Here is a 23,751-nt window from a genome sequence, read left to right as displayed (position 1 = left end):
CGGTCAGATATGATAATGGCACGGAGTTACTAACTTCATTAAAACAGTCGACGTCCACTTATATTTCCGATCATATTCATGAATGGAGACGTCGAAGGCGATTAGTGAAAATTTTTATCCCGGACCAAATCTTAGCTGAATGGTTTGTTAAATCATTATTACCGAAGATTACTGAAGACGTAGCCAAGGCCGAAGTAGTTACTGAGGAGCAAGTGATTGCTCAAGCGCAGTACCTTGACTTAGTTTACACTCAGTCAGGTACGTTACACGAAAAGATCCCAGATCTTCCAAAGTCAAATCAAATCGCTGCTGCTCCTTCGGGATCTCATGCTGCTGATGGCATGATTGGTACGGTGAATACTAAAAGCAAGAAGAAGTCTTCAAAGAATTCTTCGCCCATTATAACCTTACCAGACTCCCCGACAGGAGAATCTTCTGCTGAAGTTTCCGCTGATATTCACGGAGAGTCATCTACGGCTAAATCAAAAAACGGTGGGAAGAAGAAAGGTAAGAAGAAGAATAAAGCAGACAAGACTCCAAAGGAGAAAACAGAAAAGTCGGAAACCAATGACGAAAAGCGCAAACCTCGATATCCTTGTCTTATTTGTGAAGAGGATCATTTTACAAGAGATTGCCCTCATCGGGCCGAGGTTGTGAAAATCGTCAAGGGTTCCCCAACTCCTGCTGTTTTGAAAGATCCATTTCCAAAGCAGGAGAGTAAGATGATAGGTTCTTCCTCGAGTGCCAGTGAAGAACCCATATTGATGATGTCTCATGTAAGGATTGCGACTCGATCGCAAGATTATGGTAGTAAAAGTCCTGTTGATGGATCGAAAGAAGCAGAATCTTCTCATTCTAATCCATCAACCTCAGCTCCCGGTTCCGATCCACTACAGATCGAGAAACCTAACCCTGACTTAGTAATCAAATCGCCCGCCAAGGGTGTACTTCGAAGGTCTGCTTTTAATCCACATGCGAGAGCGGCCCAGAATTACAACATTGTTGAGGATTTAGCTGTTTCACCCTCAGCAATGTCGGCTTTAGAAGTGTTGCAATCATGCCCAGCACAGCGAAAATTACTTTTGTCGGCTATAGGAGCTGTTGATGTTCAGGACCCGAACCTAATAATCTTTGATCTAGAAAATAGTACACCGCGTTTGCCTCATCAGATGGCTTTCTAGATCCCAGTGATAGTAAAAAACAGGCCTATTCATCGGACTGTAATTGATGAGGGAGCTTCCACGTGTATTATGTCGATACAGTGCTGGAGATCGCTTGGTTCTCTGTCACTAAATCAATCCTCGACAATTCTTAAGGCCTTTGATGGCCGTGGGTTTCATCCATTTGGCATTCTACAGGATTTGCCTATAGGGGTTGAGGGAAAAACCGTTAGTCTGGATGTGGAGGTGGTTGATGCCCCTCTAGACTACAACCTTCTTTTGGGTCGAAGTTGGTCTTACGCTATGACAGCGGTTGTTTCGTTGGTCTTCAGAGTAATAAAGTTTCCACATAATGGCAAGATCCTAACCATAGACCAGCTGGCTTACTTTTCATCCGACCCAGCCTCTTCAGAGAGTATCCAGCATGTCGGTAAAATGACTATCCCTTATAAGGATGTTGGAGTAGGATTAGTTAAAGATGCCGGTTTACTGGGAACTTTTCCTTTTCCTCCAATCAACGCCGTATCTTCATTTGCATCTATTCATATGATTACTTCAGACACCATTGTTTATGACGATCCTTGGATCGTTCCTTCTGAATCTGAGATAGACTCATTTGGCGATGCAATGCCTTTGAGTCCATATGAAATTGCCTATGAAGCTGTGCAGTCTTTTACCGACCCGAGTTCAACCAAAATCGACCAAATGAATGTGGTCCGTGAGGAATCACTTTTCACCTCAACCTCGGAGTTAATAACGTTTCCCGAAGTTGTGTCATCTGACGAACAACTTTGTGAAGTCCTGTGCATAGACGATTTACCATGGGAAGATCTCCATCATAGATCTTCGTTTTTACCTGAGGATGATCGTTTTGAAAATGATTTCTCATCAATCTCTACAGCTAAATATGTCAAAGAAGCTCAGAGTCCAATGAAACATCCTGATTTAGAGCTGAATTTGGGAAACATTTCTCACACTATTCCCATTGACATTTCAGTCAAGCCCGGAATTGTTGAGCACATTCATATAGGTGCCTCGTGTTCAGATGAGAAAATTCAGACATACAAGGCCCTATTTCAAGAATTCCGCGACGTGTTTGCCTGGTCCTATGAGGAAATGCCAGGAATTGATCCCACAATTGTTGTCCATGCGATCAAGACTTACCCGGATGCTAAACCCGTCCGGCAACGTTTGCGTCAGATTCACCCACGAAAAGTGGCTGCAATTAAAGCAGAAGTTGAGAAGCTGTTGAAAGCAGGTTTCATTTATCCGATCCCGTTAACGGATTGGGTATCGAATATTGTTCCGGTTAATAAAAAACAGGGAACAATAAGAATATGTATCGATTATAGGGATATTAATCGTGCTTGTCCCAAAGACAACTACCCAACACCCTATATCGATCAAATAATTGATGATTGTGCCGGCAGTGAAATATTTTCCTTTATGGACGGTTTTTCCAGTTACAATCAAATCAATATTCTACCTGCCGATCAACCAAAAACGGATTTCATTTGTCCATGGGGGACATTTTCTTATTGCAAATTACCTTTTGGGCTTAAGAATGCCGGAGCCACTTTTCAAAGGGCGATGTCTTATGCATTTCATGACATCAAACACATTGTGCAACCGTATCTCGATGATTTGCCCACTCACTCATTGCATCGAGCTGATCACCTTATCCATTTACGAGCAATCTTCATGAGGTGTAGGCATTATCGGATTCGGTTGAACCCACACAAATGTGTCTTTTGTATAGAAGTGGGACGATTGCTGGGATTTGTAGTTTCAAAAGCCGGCATCCACGTCGATCCCTCGAAGGTAGAAGCTATCATCAAATTGCCTCCTCCTTCGAGTCTTTGCCAACTCCAAAGTTTGCAGGGGAAAGCAAACTTTTTACGCCGATTCATTCCTAACTATGCCGAGATTACAAAGGGTTTTACCTGGTTGTTGAAACAGAATGCTCAATTCTCTTGGGATGAGATAGCTCAGAAATCTTTCGATGCGCTCAAGCACGCGTTAACCCATGCACCGTTGCTGCATCCTCCCAACTACAACCAGGATTACTTTTTATACCTCGCCGCCGCTCATTCCACCATTGGAATGGTCTTAGTACAGGAAGACGAATTCGGAACGGAACATGTGATATATTACCTTAGTCGGACGTTAAATCCAACTGAGCTCAAGTATTCACATGTGGAGAAATTGGCGTTGGCAGCCGTTCAAGCTGTCCAACGTTTTCGTCACTACATCCTACTCCGTAAAACTACAGTCATTTCGGATTGCAACCCTATGATCTACATTTTAACTAAACAATTGCTAGGGGGCAAGTACTCTAAATGGATCGTTATCCTGCAGGAGTTCGACTTGGAATTTGAAAAATCTAAGTCTAAGAAATCTTTAGTTTTTGCAGAGTTGATGTGTGACTTCCCACGTGCTGACACAAAAACTGTGGCAGAGGAGCCCATTGCGGACGAATCTTTGTTTCTCATCAGCACTTTAGATCCGTGGTATGGAGATATAATCGTCTATCTCCAAACCCAATCCTTTCGGCCCGAAGTTTCAAAGTCGGAACGTCGGAAAATTCGATTCCAGTCCCAACAGTACAAAATTATTGGAGATACTCTTTATCGCCGTGGGGCAGACTTGGTTTTTCGCCGTTGCTTAACTCACGAAGAAGCTGAAAGGGTTTTGAATGACTTTCACTCTGGAGCGTGTGGCGGTCATATGTCTGGGTATGCCACAGCCCAAAAGATATTGCGCGCTGGCTACTTCTGGCCGTCCTTATTTAAAGACTGTATTATTGCGGTCCGGAAATGCCACAACTGTCAAGTGTTTGATCGCAAGATGCGTGCACCACCTGCTCCTCTCCACCCTATGATTTCCGTTGGTCCTTTTGCCAAATGGGGTATCGATTTTATTACATGTAACCCTCACTTGGCCCGGGGGCATGCGTATATCATCCTTGCGGTTGATTATTTTACTAAGTGGGCCAAGGCGATGCCTACATTCGAGGCTGACGGCAAGACAGCTGCAATTTTCGTATTCAATCACATTATTGCTAGGTTTGGTGTCCCACAAGCGATAATCACTGACCATGGGCGCCATTTTCGAAATGTTATGATGACAGAACTTACAGGCCAGCTTGGTTTGCGTCACAATAGCTCAACTCCTTATTATCCACAAGCGAATGGTCTGGTTGAGTCCATCAACAAAGTTTTAGTTATCATGATCCGATGAATCATTGGTATTCATCGGTCGAATTGGCACAACATGTTATTTTCCGCGCTTTGGGCATACCGAACCTCAATGAAAACATCAACAAGGTTCACTCCTTTCCAACTAGTTTATGGTTTGGAAGCTGTGCTGCCCATTGAATGCGAAATCCCGTCACTTCAAATGGCTGTCGAATTACTTCCAGCTACTTCCGAAGAGGAGAAGCATTTATTATACTTAGCTCAATTAGATGAGACTCGACGTGACGCTGCATTGGCAATCGAGACTCACGCAAAACGTATGAAAGCTCAGTATGATCGAAATGTGACCCTTTGAAATTTTTCGGAAGGAGACCTAGTGCTATTATATGATCAAGCTAACAATAAATTAGGTGCTGGAAAATTCGTTCCTATGTGGCATGGGCCCTACATTGTCAAGCGAAAGCTAGCAAAAGGGGCCTATGAGCTGGTAGATTTTGACGGGGACTCTTTGGGTAAACCCAGAAATGGAATTTACCTAAAGAGGTATTATGCTTAAATGATGGGTATGGAGATTTTAGTTAGGTTAGGTTTTTCTTTCTAGCTGGTGTGTTTGTTAGTATAGACAATGTGCTTAGCTTAGAAAGTGTGTTTTTCATCGTTATTCTGGCTTATCTTGGTTTTACTCTTGATATTGCAGATGTCGACGCCTCTCCAAACGTACATTGGATTCGCTGATGGTGCTTGTCGTAGTACACAGAATATCTCTTCCGCAGCTTGGGTTATTTATTCGCCCTCTGATGAGTTAGTTTCTATGCATGGGGTGAGCCTCGGTCAAACAACAAACAACATTGCAGAATACAGTGCAGTGATTGAATTATTGTCTGAATCTATTTCGTTTGGGATTCGGAGTTTGATAGTGAGGTTAGATTCTGAACTCGTTGTATTATAGCTTAATAGAGTGTATGCCATTAGAAATCCAGTGTTATTAAGGTTATTTTTGAGAGTGCGTCTCTTGGAACGTGAATTTGATTACATTGAATATCAGCATATTCCAAGGTCTTTAAATACATTAGCAGATGCGATTGCTTCTCGAATGTTAGACAGACATTTGCGATAAATCATACATGTAAATTTAAAAACATTTAATCACACATGTTTAACAAGATAAGCTGGTAATAATGATATATATAGATAGGAGTGTGTCAAAAAATACATCGTCTTCGATCATAGGTTGAAAAACACCTTATGATCGGCAAAAATAATAAGTACAAAAAACCAAAATGTCACATGTGTCTACAAAAGCGACCATCCAATCACTGGTGATGCTCTCTATACGACACCACTGCACAGGCTACCCTACACAAGAACCTTCTAAAAGGTCCTGGGACTCTGACTACATAGCGCTGAAGCCTGATAGGAATATCATCTATAGTAGTCTCCGGTATATCTGCCGTCAGACGCTCTAGGTCTTGTTCCAACTCAGCTAAGGTCTCTGTAGCTTCGTCCTGTGGGACCAGTGCCGGTGCAACTGGTTGTCTTCTCTCGAAAGGCCGGAGATTGGCTGGACGCCGTGGGCCTACATCTGCATTTTGTAAATTGTCACTGTCAGCTTTGAGATGATATAAAAACAAAAAAAAATAGATAATTTAAAAACTTGTGAAAAATGAAGTACCTGTGTCATCCCACTGTTCTCTCGGTGGAAGAATCATGTCCGGATCTCCACGAAAATCCACTCCGGCATAAGGAAAATCCTGTATCGAGAAGATCTGGTTCTCCAACCAGTGAAAATACTCCGGTCTAAATCGGACAACCTCCGTGCCCTCGTCAGGATGACAGGCCATCACCGCAACCCATCGCGTCAACTTAGGCTCTCGGGGAGGCCCAACCTCAACGGTGAGCTACTGTGGGATCAACATCGGAAACCTCTCTAGGGCAAAACTCACAACTAAAGGCCCATAAATAAAAGTCTTCAGCTGTCCGTTTTTGGTCCTAGTCAGTTGGCCCTTTAAGTTGGCCAACACAGCATTGCACCAGTTGAAAATGGTGCCCCGATAGCAATCAATCGCCATCCGCATCTGGGATCCAGTGGCAATGTGCAAAGCGGCAGCCCCGCAAAGTCTGGTAACTGTAAAGGCAATTACCATAAGTTCAGGTCGGGATATCTTTTTGATCTCTATCCCCTTCTCCTGGTTCTGATTATTGCACCACTCTAGTCGGAGACTAGCAATGGCCTGGCCACCCGGCCTAGTCCCGGACAGAGTCAATTGTTCGCCCTTCTTGGGAAAACCAGTGAGAAAGTAAATATATGAGGGCTCTATCTCGAGCTGGTGCCCTCGAATGTAAAAGCACTGATCCTGAACGTTCCACCTTTCAACCAGCCACTCTAGAAAGCGCACCTGGGCCCTCATGCCAGGTATGGCCCAGTATTTGTAAAGACTGCATGCCTTCAAAGCATCAATGGAAGGTTGGTGATTAATGGCGGCTAAATCAACATCTTCGTGTTCTCTCTCGCGCCAATCAAGCATGGTGGGCAATCTACACACCATAAAACATCTGTTAGAGTCCATAAATTTAATTTTTTTTTGGTTCATTTTGGAGAAATGGGGGTTTGAAAATCCTCTCCGCGGTGTACGCAGCCCGCCTTTAGAGACAAAGCGTGTGTACGCAGGTTCTCTTAAGGCAATCTGCGTACGCCCGACATTTTCCCAACTGAGAAAATTTCGGGGTACGCAGGTCACCAATGGAGCACCTGCGTACCCCGAAAAGCGGACCTTGAAACCCCAAGGCCTCCAAAAAATGAAAATAAAGCTTAAAAACAAATTCTAAATGGATGGAAATGCAAGGGAGGATGTTGTAGAATACCTGATGAGACGACGTTCGGTTTCAACGGTTGGATTCTCCGCAATGTCCACGGGAAGTTTCTTGCCAAAAGCCCTTTTTCTCTCCTCAACAGTAAAATGGTAAAAATGAAATGGTAAAAGCCCTTTTTATAGGTTTTTTGAGTAAATAAATGTTAAATTTGTTTATTTTCCATTGTGAAAAGGTATTTTTCAAAGTATTTTTATCTATCTTTAAACAGGTATGAGTAATGTGTTGGTTTTTGTGCAGGATAAAAGAATTTTCAGGGAAAATTGTCATTTTTCACAAACAAAAACATCAAAGTCATCTTTTAAGCCCTTTTCTGACTCCTAAAACATGAAAAGATTGCCGAGTGTTTCTTTTACACTCGTTAAAACGGAATTAAAAGACGGTCCCCTTATAACCCTTTTCTGACCGTAAAAACAGGAAAAGATTGCCGGATTTTTGTCGTTTCAAATTCGATACTGGAAATAAAACGACGTGTCCTTGATCGCTTTTTACTTTTCAGGTCAAAGACACTAATCATGAAAGTACTCCTTGGTCACAAGATCAAGCGGTTCTCTCAAGTATTATTTTATACTTTTTCGGGCTTGGGAGACACAAATTTACGAAAAAGTTCAACCTTGGAGTCTTCTTAAGTTTTTCAGACTCTCTAAAATTGAAAAACGCCGAGTTTCTCCTATACTGGACTCGTTAAAATTTCACAGTAAAGGACCTGTTCTATTACAAACAGGAACAGACCACTCCTTCTTAGGGTTCGAATCAAAACTAAGTTGGACTCATCCAAAGGATGAGCTTATAATCAAGCATATGTTATCCTCCTCAAGCTTGTAAAAAATAAAGAGGTACTTGCCAGCAATGGTGGGGGAAAAGAGAGAAAAATGAGCCTATTTGTTATCCTTTGTCTCAGAAGAAGCCTTATCACCACTCTTGAACACGACACTTTTCATTCACCTGGGTTGGGAAATCCTTTGCCTCACAATTGATTGAACCACATTGAAAGTCTTCAGCCGGGTATTAACTTTGGGTCAAATGTCACCAAGCCATCTGTTGTGTCGTTATGTGTTCAAGAGGTCACTGCAAATAAACCATTCATCTGCAAAATACCTGTCATCCATCTCGACCATCCCTGAGTCAGTCCTTACAGCTACATTTCTTCAACTTGATCTGTGATTTCGTGTTGTGGGCTTGCCTACAACGGGTCGCTTTCTATCGACATCAACACATTATCTAGAAAGATGACCTAGAAATCGTCAGTACCTTGAAATCTGCATGCATCAATGGCAGGTTTCTCGCCTTTGACGACGGTTTACATCATTGACTTTCGATCAAAGGACTCCGTGAAATGTTCGACATCAACTCATTCATTCACATCTCATGGATTGTACTGGGTACTTTGAGAACCATTGACATCACTGGTGGTCTCTCTCACACTTGTTAACAATTTACATCATCGACTGGTAATCAAGTGGTTTCTACCATGTTCAACATCAACTCATTTATTCGATAGAATCGTACCTTTTCGGGAAGTAGAAATGAAGACCCTGGATCTAGTTTCCACCATCCAGGCTGCGAGGAGTTTTGTATTCATTATACAGTAGACTAATCATAAACAGATGGCTGCGTCCATACTGTGTCTACAAGAGTCTATGATTATGATGTACTGCGAAATCATTCCTGTATCAAAGCAGTAGTTAGTTTGTTAGTTAAAGTTTTCAATCTGAGTATGGGAATGCCTACCTCAGCGATGATATGATCTTATATATGTATTTTGTGTTGAATATTTGCAGGTTCCGACTGGGTTCTCCACAAGATAATCCTTGAAATGATAAAGTACTTCACCCTTCCTAGATGATATGAAACCCTAATCTACTACAGGCTTCGCACTTTAGGGGGCAATCTGTTACACTAAAATTTGTCACCATGACTATTTGCAGTTAGTATGGCTCTATCAATTGTCATACTATCCTCCTTGGCAAGTCTCATACCTCTGCTCCTCATGTCAAACTCCAAGAAAGAGAGAAAGTCTTTAAAAATCTATATATCTCTGGGTACGCAGTTTCTCTTAGCCTTACCTGCGTGTACGCACCTCAAGTTCACAATACCTGTGTACTTGTACGCTCTGTCTGTAAAGGGGTGGGTGCGTACTCCTGTAAAGGTCAAAAGGCGCAAGTTTCACTTCAAAAAAGTTACTTGTGTTCATTTCTAGAGCATTCTAGAAGTTTGTTTGACGTGTATTGAGCGCCTCCAGATGGTTCATGTATCCCTATGAAAGAGGAACTTATCCCATCAAGAGGGGAGCTATCCCATTCAAAGACGGGCTTATCCCATTGATGGTGGACCTGATTAACTTCCTCTAAAGCACTATAAATACAGGCATTGGGCCAGAGGGAGGGGAGGTTGAAAGCTGAACATTCCTAAGGGTAGATGCTGCTGGAATTAGGACTCCCTTATAGAGCTTGAGATGAGAGATTCCCATCCTTTCCTAGCCTTATTTGGAAGTGGGTGAGCTGATCAAAGTAAAGGAGAACTCTTGCTGGACCCTAGGAGGGACCTGCACAACACCAAGGCTCAGGTTGTAATGGTTTCTTTTGTTTCCACTTAATACAATAAACTCATTTTTCTCAACAGATTGTTATACATGATTTGTTTCATATACTCCTTGGTCTGTATGATGAATATGTTTTATTTTATAAGTTATTCAGGTGCTATGTAATCTTTTGTTTGTTAGTGAATGCAGGTTTCGAAGAGAAGGAGGAGCTCATCCGGATCAGCGATGCTGGACTACTACAAAGCGTTGGACTAAAGGTATGTTATAATCACCTGATTACTTGTATTCTAAATGCATATTTAGAGAAATGTAGTGTTTAATTGTTTTGTTTGTCACTAGAAATCCTTAGCTTCTAGGGAGGTCGGTTTTGTCCGCAAAATTGACTCTTTCCACATGATAGGATCTTAACCCCAGGTAGTGGAATAGTCTGTCCACTTGATGGAGGGGTAGAAGAACTTATCGACCTGGCCTAAAATAGTCAGTTGAACCGGAAGGGTCGGTTCAAATGACAAAACAGGCTGAGATAGAATGGTAGGTTGAACCAGAATTGAAGTGACTACAGTTTGTACAATAGTGCAAGAGGTCAGGTTCTGAATGAATGGACTTGATGTAGGCATAGCATTAGAAGACCGGATGGGGTTCTGATACAATGATGAGGCACTAGGTGTACCAGAGACTAATTGAGCCAAACTGGTATCACGATGTGGCAACATGGGTCCACTAGTTTCAGGATATGAAAGTGATGAGACTCTTCCTATAAAAGGTAAGTCTTCCAAAGGGAACTCATATCCCTGCTCATCATCTATGTGAGGAGTATGGGTAGTGGAAACTTCTAAATGACCTGGAGAGGAGACTGGGATCTCGCTTTCTGTCTACATGGATGGAAACAATTGGCAATGAGGAAGCAGAAATGTTCGAGGAGATAACTCCAAAGGAACACCAAGCCGATCATACGGACTGTATGGACGCTGAGGAGAGATCACAACAGGATCGAGCAAAGGGTTCGGAGGATAGACAACCAACCTTTGCGGACTTTTAGGGGTCTCCGGACTCTCGGGTGTCTGGATAGGATTATCAAAGGAATCCAGATCAGATTCATGAGGTGACCAAGAATCTGATGGAGGCAGACGAGAAGACAAAGGTTGGATACCCAGAACAATTCCGAGTTAAACACCTTGATGCTCAAGTGACTGAGGAAGTCCCGGATGAACTCCTTGGGAGGACCCTTCAGTATCAGTCAAGGAAGGGGAACTATGAGAAAGACTCAATGGTTCAGCCACGATGGCTTCCCCTCAATAGTAAAGGAAGAAAGAAAAGAAAAAATTGTTTAGGGCTTCAACAATCTTGAAATTAACAGGGAATTACTCAATTTGGTCTAAGAAGCAACTTCTTGGGATGACATGTTTACCGTGGGCAGTTATATTTTAGAAACAAAAACATTGCCTTTTCATCTTTTAAGAGTCAAGAAAAGGGAGAAAAGGTGACTCTAGGTGAAAGGACAAGTTGCTCGATGATCTCTTCAAATTTAAAGAGTCAGAAAAGATCAAATGACTGCTCTGGTGAATCTAGGTAAAAGGAGTACCAAGTAACCATGAACTGCAATATACACCTTAGCCAATAAATTGACCAAGGACTTGATGTACGTGCAGGCAATCTCCCCGAATGATGTGTTCAGTGTATCACATTTATAGGGTAGTATACTCGGCTTCCTATGGATAAAGGATTTCAACCTTGGGGGGTTTCTCTTTATATACGCGACGGTACGGGGAGCACAAGCCTGTGCTAGCGATGTCTAATGTCGAAGCAAATGACAGTTGCTAAGTTTTAAAGATGTCGGAACATGTCTCTAACCTAGACCACTAGATATGATCTTTAATGTTTCAAATGCTCCTTAGGTTAATTGATAGATTTTAAAGTTGATCTTGTAATTATGTCTCAATTTCAAGGCCTTAACAATGTTTTCTCTTCCTAGAATGCAAACTAGATGATGAAATGAAATCTTTCAATTCGATGAAATCTATCTATGTAGGGAAGAAGATCACTAAAATCATGCACCAAACCAAATGAAAAAAAGCATCCATGACAATCTTCAAACACTAAATGCAAAAAATATTAAACCTAACCTTTCATATGATAAGCAAATGCAAGGCCAAAACAAAACTTAAATAAAAGTTCCTTTAAGATACTATGATGATTTTTCTCTTTTTCAAAAAAATGCAACTAATGTAATCTAGTGCAAAGGAAAAGAGAATGCAAGCAAACCAAGAAGTATGAAAATCTCTTTCATATTAATGATTCGAATGCAACACGAAATGTGCCTAAAACTAGGAAAAGAATAACACTTTCACTTTTAGTTTGAAACATAGAAAACTTCAAAGAAAACACTTTCTTTTGATTCTAGTGAGACAAACGATTTCTAATCTATCATTTGTCAACTGAAGCTTAAGTAACTTTCACTATATCCACTAATGAAAACAACTTAAGACACAAGAACCAAAAAGTAAACTGCTAGCACGTCTGAACACACAAAGACTCTTTAACACAGGTAATCGATCTCTGATCTCTGACGAGAATATCAATGAGTGGACAAAGGTCCAGAACCCTAAAAGGTTAATCAAACTTCAAGAACACTCAAGCCAAGCTAAAGGACAATTGAAATAAGACAATGAGAGAGTCAATGAGAAACACACTGGTAAATCACAAGGAGAAGACAACTGTAACTAAAAATCAAATAGAAAACCCTAAATTTCTTAATTTTCTACAATCATCACACTTGCTAGCAGTAAAGTAGTGATCATCGCTACTGTAATTAAAAGCCCGCGATATCATTGCAACTGTCTGGCTCATATCCGTGATGGTCGAGGAAAATGACAAAGAAATCCAAAATTTTCAAAAAGAGCTCAAGTTAACAATCTTCAGGCACCTCCTAGGCAATGACACTGACTGAAAACAAGCAATGAAGTCTAAAAATCTATCTTTGACCAAACTCGTCGAAAGACAAGGTGAAGGAAGGGAAGGAAAGGGTCATAGTCTCCCCAGCGGAGTCACCATTTTGTTGACAAGGTTAATCTTCTCCGTAGACAAAGATGATCCCTCTAGCCCAACGAGTGGGTCTAGCAACTGAAGGGACAATAAACTAGACATATTGCTATATCATGATTGAAAAATAGAACAAGAGAGAAGTCCTACCTTGCTCTGATGCTAATCTGATTTCCTTTGTTGAGATCCTCGAACCGCTTGTGTCACATACTTGTTCCTACTTCTTTCAGTGCTTATGTACCTGCACAAATGACCAAGAGACAACAAAGCATGCCAAAACCAATAACAAATCCAATAATTACCTCTTTAGATGATCAAGGAATGCCAAACAAATACATAAATGAACATATATGTTTTGGGAAGATGAACCAACAATTGTATTATTATTTAAAGAATAAAGGAGAAGCTTACAACCATAGCCTTGATGTTGAAAGGTTCTCCTTGAGTGGTAATCCAAGTCCAAGCCAAGAAACTCTCCAACACTCCTTCTCCAAGTCTAATGAATAGCCTCTAAGCACAAGCTCAGCATAGGGGTGCAAATAGACATAGATCAACCATTTGGGAATGGTAGAGGTGGAATTTATAGGCTAGGAGAGGGAGTTAGGATTCTTCCAAAGATAGGATTAGGCCCACATCTTAAGGAGGTATCTCATAGGGATGAGACCAAGAGGTCAAATTAGGAGGATTCAACCTCATTTATGCGAAACCACCTCCAGCTCGACGCTCTGGAAGCTTCTAGATCACGAAGCTTCTCATCCTCTTTGGGATCATCGTGAGTATGAGAGAGAACAAAGCGATTCCATCGCTGGCTTAACAAGGTGCAACATGCGATCATCGCAGTTTTGAGCTTCATAAGGGTGATGATTCTCATTTTAGGGTTTCATGAGCTATTTCTTTAGGGACAACTCTAGATATTTTCCAAGAAAAGTTAAAGGAGGGATCTGAGCTGTATACGTTGATGAGTATACTGTATAATGATCATGTTTCGGGCATTTCAGGGTATGTCACATGGAAGCGCAGGAGGCGTGACAAAATACTGTGTAACATATATCCACTATTAAATGAAGTTCTTGGTCTCGGGGGTTATGAAATGCATGATACGAAATAAAAAAAATGATAGATATAAATATAAATATTTACAAAAGTTAATTATTTACAAAGACACAAATTTATAAAATAAAAGGTAAAATACATTATATAAGGCCAAAGGAGTTAAAAACATCTAATCTTCAATTAGCTCTATTTGCAAAGCAAATGTCCAAATGAGAATAAACGACTTTTGATAGAAAGATAAAAACAAATCGAACTCATTGGAGAAATCCAATTTCTCAAAGTCGAATAGTAATATGACCAATCCTTCAATTAAAGGGTCCCCATAATGAGAATTAAGCGAATAATGTGGGGGGTGGGGGTTGTGTTTTTACTACTACAATGGTGACACACTGGGAAGAACTAGTTATCTCCGGTTTATTATTAATGGAATCCTAAAAGGAAAAGGAGCAAGGCTGAATAAAATCAAAATGCCAAGATTTAGACTCTATGAAATCCCTCAAAATAGAGTTTAATAATTTTGAACTTCTCTTGTAAAAACCATAAGAGTAAGATCACGTTTACAATAACCATTAATTAATGACAGCATAAACTAAAGGACAAAATTTTAGCATTGTTTTTAGTAAGAAAGATGAACTCTCATTGTCACAGGTAGAGCCAATGCCACCAATAGGTATTTTAGTATACCTAGGGGGGATAGTATGGGGTACAGAGGGAGGTACCCAAGGGAGTAATGTAATAATGGAATGGGCCATATTAATAAATAAAGTGGTTAACCCGTATCATGTAAGGGACCACAAGTAGTTAGCAATAATGTAATAAGCCCATGGCATTGAGGGAACCACGGTAATGACCCATGGTATTGTATGTATGAGGCCTATATAGAGGCTGGAGACTCCCCACTGAAAGATGTCAAGGATTATTGTATGGACAAGCATATGGCTTATGGAGTGTTCTCCTTCCTTAAGTAGTGCATGTATGGTGTTGCCCTACCTTAAGGGTTTGATCAATAAAGTGAAGCATTTCTATATTCAGATCGTGTTATTTCTTGGGTATATTTGCATTTTCATATATTTTCAAATTAGATCTATAAGAAGTGGTATCAAAACACTTTCTTGGGCAAAGCAGAGATTTTTTTTTTTTAAAGAAATTTTTCGGGGTAGCGAGTTTGCAGATTAGATATGTATGTTTTGGTGCAAAATTTGCAGAATCTCATTGCATATCTGGGTTATTTCCAAAAAAATACCCAATTTGAAAAAAAAAATCATTCGAATCGGAGTCCGGACGAGCTGATTTAAAAATTAGCTGTGTTGTAGACATTTTTCGGGGCGGAGAGTTTGTAGATCAGATCTGTGTCTTCTGGTGCAAGCTTTGCAAACTCTAATTGCATATCTAGGTTCTTTGCAAAAAAAATACCCAATTTAAAAAAAAAATCAGTCGAATCAGAGTCTGGATGAGGGATATCTCGCAGGTTCTTTGCAAAAAAATACCCAATTTCAAAAAAAAATTTAGTCGAATCGGAGTCCAGAAGAGGGAGATCTCGGGACAGTGGTAATGCGAATCAGCGATTCCAGTGCCTATATAGGGATTTCTATCACATGGGAAGAAGAAAAATGGTTGTTCCATTTCAGAAAATAGGTCATAATAGGGATTCTGAGCAATATTTATTGAATTGTAGCCATTTGAAAATTTCGCCAAGTAAGCGATTTGTTTTAAAAACCCTCTTCATGGCTTATAACAGGAAGTTTTTTAAAGGAAAATATGAGTGATCTTCTATTGAAAATTTTATAGCATATCATAAGTTGGAACGTCCAGGGTGTTGGAAGGACAAAATAGGGTATTATTTGAAAAATGAGGCATCTATATGGTGGAAATCACTTGAGAGTGAGTTTCTGAAGTTATGTAGTGCTGATGAAATAGAAGAACTACTTTTGGACGGATAGTCTCATAATAGAAAGGAGGAAACTAAAAAACCTAGCAAAATTTTATTTTTACAGGAAAGAAGGAAACCAAGAAACCTAAAGGGTTATTTTCTGCTGGTATCTCCTTGTTACAGGTTCATGGATGTATTCAGAGGGAGAAGATAATTGTGTCTATAAATCCTAGTTGCAAGCTATTGGAAATAATACTGAGAGGGGGGGGGGGGGGGGGGGGGTGAATCAATATTATCAAATCAAACACTTTTTCATTTTCATACTAAGATTCATATACGCTACTTCAGTGAAGGGAACCTGCGTGTACATGCAACTATGTCTAATGCAACTAGCGTATATCAAGTAAACTTATGATTCATTTAATCCATTAAATGTTGATCCTTACTTAGTGCATCAGAACTTTTATTAACCATATGAACAGTAAACAGGTGCAGTAAAACATAATAGATCATCACACACAAGAAGCACACAAGAACACCATGATGTAAGGTGGAAACCCAATGTGGGTGAAAACCACCTGTTACAAGTCGTCTCTATCTTCTTTTAATAAGAAACTTCTTTTTACAATATTTCTGTACTGGTGTAGTCTTATACCAGTACATAGGCTTCTACCTGCAGAAGGCTACAACCTTCTCTCATTCTCCAGCTTCTCCTGGAAGGGAGCTACAACCCCCTTAGCTCTTGTACTAGCCATCATTTTACTAGTACGTAGGTGCCGACCTACTAAATGCTCCAACCTTCACTCATTTTCCAGCTGCTACTGGAAGGGAGCTACCACCCCCTTACTCTTGTACTAGATGATGTACTAGTACATAGGTGTTGACCTACAGAAGGCTACAACATTCTCTTTCTTCCTCCAGGTACCACGTTTCATAAATTTTTAGACTGGATACTCATGCAACACATCATCATAATCTGAAGGCCACATTTCATCCAATTTCCATACTAGACCCATCAATATCATTGAAGCACACAATCAATCAACACTAGCATCATCAATATATGAATCACCAAATACTGAATCACTGAAACCCTATCAACAAACTGCAGTCACCACAACACAGAGCAGAACACATAACTCTGCAACAATGTTCATATCTAACTGTATCATCAAAAATCATGCATCAGAGTGCATACAGTACTTGGAAGAGTCGAACCAGCGTGTATACGCAACTTCACCAAAGCGAACTAGCGTATATGTCATCAAATACTTATAACTTCGCTGCACTTCCTAACTTCAGACATACCCAGATCATTACATATACAAGGATAATACATGTGTTAGCAACCAGATCTAGTTCATCAGATCACATAAAGATAAGTCATTATGATTATATCTCTTCCATCAACATTGAAGCTAAACCCATTCAACCAATCTAAATATGCAGAATACTGACACCAGTAAACAGTCACCAGAACTCAGACTTTGCATCATCAACCAGAACCACCTGTAACTTCAAACATCATAGTTTATATGGTATATGCTATTCAGATGTATCTAACCTGCGTATGTACACGCTTTTATCAAAGTCAACCAACGTATACTTCAGTAAATATTCATTCATGATTTGCATCTATTCCAAACTTGAGTTATACCCAGATCATAATATTTACAGAACATCACATGTGTCAGTATACAAATCTAGAATAAGCATGATCAAATCGTATAAAGATGATTTATTCTAAGCCATTAGATCACAATCTATCCTTAGATCTTGTTCTTCATCAGCCGCTGAGATTCCTCCTTAGCAAAGCATTATGAACCCATAATCTGCATACTAGATCTCATACTTTATCAGATATTCAAGACTTTCTGAATCCATTTGCCTAATGATCTTATTCTCCTTTTATAGTCTTAGGCCTTACTCAATACCATGGTCCAAAACCATTTAGAAGCAATACTAGGGACCCAATACCTGGGTTCAATACTTTGGATGCAATACCAAGGTTCAAAACCATAGGTCCAAATACCACGGACCCAAAACTTAGTTTTCTGACATGTACGCGCCTTTCCTTGCGTGAAAGTGCATGTGTACGATATATGCTCCTTTGTATATAGTGATCCTGCGTGTGTACCCTACTTGGTATATAGCGAACTTGCGTATATACGTGACTTGGTATATAGTGAACCTGCGTGTGTACACGACTTGGTATACAGTGAACTTGCGTATGTACGCGACTTGGTATATGGTGAACCTGCGTATATACTTTTCTTTCTTCATTCTTTATAGTCTGATCATCAATTCTTTGCTACTAACTTTCTGCACTATGATCTATCATCTGTGTGAGTTGCCATCAAGGACAACACTTGTATCATAATGCCAACAATCTCCCCCTTTGGACTTGATGGCAAAGCTAACTTTCCATACTGAGAACTGTCATCTTAATGAGTTGTCATTGTTCATTACATCTGAATTGATTCCTTTGAGCTGTCCTGCATCCCATGTATTCTGTCACATCTGATATCTCTTCTGTAGATTCATCTAGTTATATATAAGTGAGTTGTTCTTCTACAAGGGGTTGCCATCAAGTACAACACATGCATCATAATGCCAACAATCTCCCCCTTTGGACTTGATGGCAACAACCATACCAAGTCACTCTCCCCCTTTGACATCAAGGGCAAAGGGCGAACCAAGATATTCTCTTCCTTGATATACATTCCGCTGTCCATACTCCCCTGAGTACCTGCTGAAATCTCTGATTGAGCTCCCCCTTTGTATATGCCAAGGTGTATCAATCTGTCCATGCTCCCTCTGAGTACATGTTGAAATCTCTGCTCTGCTGAAGTGTGTTGTTCATGCTCCCCTTGACTGTAAGCAAGGTCTGCAAAAAGATGTTCTATAAAAAGAACACGACTCTATACATCATAAATGACCCTCCTATCACCAAAGACTCATACATACATCCATCTCCCAACCAAGTGGGGATATACCAATATTGACTCATCCACCCAACCAAGTGGGGATATACCAGATACCAATTGTTTATACATGACTGAAATATTACATCATTCTTCCCATGCATAGTGGGGGTACAATTTACATCATATGACCAAAAGGGATTCCTCAAATGACTACAATAGACAGAGAGAAACTATTACATCATGAGTCTTGATATGACCTTTACATTGAATGATATACATGACATTTATAACAGAGACCAAACATCTAAATAAGACCATGATAGTCATCAAAAACTATCATACACAATGTATGATTTGCTCCATAAGCATCTGTCAACAACATCTAGACCAGCAACCTGTATATGTCCATTAGTGTAGATAGCATCAACCCGTGACAAGATATGTCTACATATAGATATCAATTCATCATCTTGATCTCGAGCATTATAAAATCATTCACATTATATCATATGCGAAAGACACCATAGCTATCTTATCAACATCAAGATCTGCATGATCTTATATATCATCCATGTATCATCACTTGGGGACATCCCTCATCTGTATCAATCAACATATCTAAGTATCAACCTGTCATCATATGGGTAAGAACTCATCATCATCATGTCTCCAACAATGTAACTTTGAGTAATCATCCATGTATCCAGCATACTGTATATAGCACTATGTATCTTGAGCTCAAGATCTTTGTCAAGACTTCTTGATATCATCAACAACAACAATCCTCATCCATGTGAATGCCAAGAACTATAGGAATCTTGCATCATAATTGTATTATACATCGACAGTAGCATATGAGTGACTCATCGTCAAGTAATGAAATTGTGTATTCAAGCTTTGTACTTCTCCTTATCCTTATGAAGATCACCATGTAAGCACAATATATGCATCATCATAGAATCAACCACAAATCTGATTTGAACACCAACTATGTAACCCCAAGAATCATATGAGATTTTATCATGGAAAACTCATAACCATATCATAGCAAGATGTATCATTTAGCCATATAAGCATCATCACCAAGGACTACTAACCATAATGCCAACAATGCATTATTAAAAGTATATGCTCCCCCTAAACCTGTGCCATCTTGTTTACTGTCAGATCTGATCATGCATATATCAACAAGAAGTATCAAGGCATCATCATCAACAAGTTAGGATCAAAACACTTCTAAACATCTTACAAGTATCAAGACATTTCCACACATCATCAGCAGATTGTAACCATTATCAAACAGAGCAAGTAATGGACTGAATCATATCAGACCCTTTTCCTGAGCCTGTCCCACTGCTTTTCTCAAACTGACATATACGCGACTGTGCACTGTCTAACTCGCGTATATACGTGACTTCTCTTTATGAAACTTGCATATGAGATTGAGAACACTGAAGTTTTACACTTTCAGCTTCCTCTGAGTCTATTATGTCTGTACATTGTGCTGTGCCACATCTTTTTGACTGTACTTCCTTCTTCTTCCATATCTTCAAGAGTGATGATGTTTTCTCCTTTTGGTATGGTGCCTGTACTTTTTTCTTGCATTCCTTTGCTATATGTCCCAACTTGTTACATGCATAACATCTTACATGTTTCATATTCCTTTTGTAGCAATCAACAGCTTTGTGACCAAACATATTACAAGAAAAACAATATCCCTTAAAGTACCTGGAATGTGATGATCTTTCTGTGTGATGGTCTTGAACCATTCTACTTCTGCATCTGGCTGCAACATGTCCAAGATTATGACATAAATAACATTCAACATTATTCATCGGAGGAGTAAAAGATTTTCTTTGAAGAATTTCTTTCCTTAGTTGTTGATGGGATTGACCTCTCATCTCCTTGTTGAGCATTTCAGATTGTGCATTAGAGTTCCTTGTCTTATTTTGTGACATAGATTCACCTTCAACAGATTCACGAAAACCAAGACCAGTTTTGATAGCAGGAGATCTTTGACTACTAAGAATATCATCCAAGATCTTAGTACTATCTTGAAATCGTAAGAGCTTATCCTTTTCTTCTAAGTTGTCTTTTAGAATATTTACCTCAACCTGATGTTGCTATTCCTTTTCACGATACCGCTTCTTCATGTTTTCTTCCTTCTTCCAACTGATGTCTTAATTCAAGAACTTCATTTTCTTGTTTTTCAAGAGCTTGGAGTAGTTCTTTATTCTACTTATTTGATTCTTCAATATCTTCTTTTGGCGAGAGGATCGTAGCTTCAAGACTTTCATAGTAACTGGATCTTTCTCTGAGTTTCTTGATTGTTGTGCTCCTTTCATTTACTTCATTTCTTAATGATTTCACTTCATCCTGCAACTTTTGACATTGATCTTCCTTTTCCTTGAATAGCTTCCTTACCTTGTTTCCTTCCTCCAGTTGAGCTTTTAGTTTGGTAACTTCTTCTTTGGAGATACATTCCCTTTTGTGCAATAGATCTTGTTGATCTCTAATTTTGTCTGTATGCCTTTTAAATTCTGCCTCTATTTGATATCTTTCTTTCTCACCCAAAGGAGCAAATTCAGTTGTTTCACTATCACTTTCATCATCTTCAAATGGATGGATAAATGTATCACCAGAGGATAACAAATTCATACCTGATAGTTATTTTGCTTGTTCATCTTCATTCTGAAGTGATTCTGAATCTGAAGTGCTTCTTCCACATATTTCCTAATCGATTCTCCCACTGTCATAGTTCTTCTGAGATGTCTTCTTCTTCTTAGGCACTTTCTTAAGATTCTTTCCCATTGTTCTACGGATCTCCTTCAAGCGATCAAGCTTCTACCAAAGGACCTGCTCTGATACCAATTGTTGGAAATAATACTGAGAGGGGGGGTGAATCAGTATTATCAAATCAAACACTTTTTCATTTTCATACTCAGATTCATATACGCTACTTCAGTGAAGGGAACCTGCGTGTACACGCAACTATGTCTAATGCAACTAGCATATATCCAGTAAACTTATGATTCAGTTAATCCATTAAATGTTGATCTTTAGTTAGTGCATCAGAACTTTTATTAACCATATGAATAGTAAACAGGTGCAGTAAAACAGAATAGATCATCACACACAAGAAGCACACATGAACACCATGATGTAAGGTGGAAACCCAATGTGGGTGAAAACCACCTGCTGCAAGTCGTCTCTATCTTCTTTTAATAAGAAACTTATTTTTACAATATTTCTGTACTGGTGCAGTCTTATACCAGTACACAGGCTTCTACCTGCAGAAGGCTACAACCTTCTCTCGTTCTCTAGCTTCTCCTGGAAGGGAGCTGCAACCCCCTTAGCTCTTGTACTAGTCGATCCTTTTACTAGTACGTAGGTGCCGACCTACTGAATGCTCCAACCTTCACTCATTTTCCAGCTGCTACTGGAAGGGAGCTACCACACCCTTAGCTCTTGTACTAGCTGATGTAATAGTATGTAGGTGCCGACCTACAAAAGGCTACAACCTTCTCTTTCTTCCTCCAGGTACCACGTTTCATAAATTTTCAGATTGGATACTCATGGAACACATCATCATAATCTGAAGGCCACATTTCATCCAATTTCCATACTGGACCCATCAATATCATTGAAGCACACAATCAATCAACACTAGCATCATCAATCTCTAAATCACCCAATACTGAATCATTGAAACCCTGTCAACAAACTGTAGTCACCATAACACAGAGCAGAACACAAAACTCTGCAACAATGTTCAGATCTAACTGTATCATCAAAAATCATGCATCAGAGTGCATACGCTACTTGGAAGAGCCGAACTAGCGTGTATACACAACTTCACCAAAGCGAACCAGCGTATATGTCATCAAATACTTACTTATAACTTCGCTGCACTTCCTGACTTCAGACATACCTAGATCATTACATATACAAGGATAATACGTGTGTTAGCAACCAGATCTAGTTCATCAGATCACATAAAGATAAGTCATTATGATTAGATCTCTTCCATCAACACTGAAGCTAAACCCATTCAACCAATCTAAATATGCAGAATACTGACACCAGTAAACAGTCACCAGAACTTAGACTTTGCATCATCAACTAGAACCACCTGTAACTTCAAACATCATAGTTTATATGGTATACGCTATTCAGATGTATCTAACCTACGTATGTATGCGCTTTTATCAAAGTCAACCAGCGTATACTTCTGTAAATATTCATTCATGATTTGCAGCTATTCCAAACTTGAGTTATACCCAGATCATAATATTTACAGAACATTACATGCATCAGTATACAAATCTAGAATAAGCATGATCAAACCGTATAGAGATGATTCATTCCAAGCCATTAGATCACAATCTATCCTTAGATCTTGTTCTCCATCAGCCATTGAGATTCCTCCTTAGCAAATCATTATGAACCCATAATCTGCATACTAGATCTCATACTTCATCAGATATTCAAGACTTTCTGAATCCATTTGCCTAATGATCTTCTTCTCCTTTTATAGTGTTAGGCCTTACTCAATACCATGGTCCAAAACCATTTAGAAGCAATAATAGGGACCCAATATCTGGGTTCAATATTTCGGACGCAAAACCAAGGTCAAAAACCATAGGTCCAAATACCACGGACCCAAAACTTAGTTTTCTGACATGTACGCACCTTTCCTTGTGTGAAAATGCGCGTGTACGATATACGCTCCTTTGCATATAGTGATCCTACATGTGTACACTACTTGGTATATAGTGAACCTGCGTATATACGCGACTTGGTATATAGTGAACCTGCGTGTGTACACGACTTGGTATATAGTGAACCTGCATATGTACTCGACTTGGTATATGGTGAACCTACGTATATACTTTTTTTTCTTCATTCTTTGTAGTCTGATCATCAATTCTTTGCTACTGACCTGTTGCACTATGATCTGTCATCTGTGTGAGTTACCATCAAGGACAACACTTGTATCATAATTCCAACGATCTCCCCCTTTGGACTTGATGGCAAAGCTAACTTGCCATACTTAGAACTGTCATCTTAATGAGTTGTCATTGTTCATTACATC

The sequence above is a fragment of the Pinus tabuliformis genome, chromosome 6 (genome assembly GCF_031772625.1).
Source record: "Pinus tabuliformis cultivar Carrire ecotype Pingquan chromosome 6, CPIR1, whole genome shotgun sequence".
Classification (NCBI taxonomy): Eukaryota; Viridiplantae; Streptophyta; class Pinopsida; order Pinales; family Pinaceae; genus Pinus; species Pinus tabuliformis.
Note: the sequence above shows the minus strand (reverse complement) of the source record.